Source organism: Penaeus monodon, chromosome 32 (genome assembly GCF_015228065.2).
Source record: "Penaeus monodon isolate SGIC_2016 chromosome 32, NSTDA_Pmon_1, whole genome shotgun sequence".
Taxonomy (NCBI): domain Eukaryota; kingdom Metazoa; phylum Arthropoda; class Malacostraca; order Decapoda; family Penaeidae; genus Penaeus; species Penaeus monodon.
In genome coordinates, this window is record NC_051417.1 from 16,431,493 (window position 1) to 16,431,706 (window position 214).

The following is a 214-nucleotide window of genomic DNA, read 5'->3' on the forward strand; positions in this document are numbered from 1 at the left end:
GCATACATAGAATGGGATATAAACTTTTAGATTAACAAAAAGAACATATTTTTTTCTTTAATGATCATGAGACAGTAAGTAAGTCATCAGTCATTATACAAAAATTAAATAGTCAGTAAAAAAAAAAGTGTTATTTGCATCATCCATCTGTCATTGTAAAATATTTGACACTAGGTAGGTGTTATGACCATTCTGTCTTCTGAAACTTCTTTAG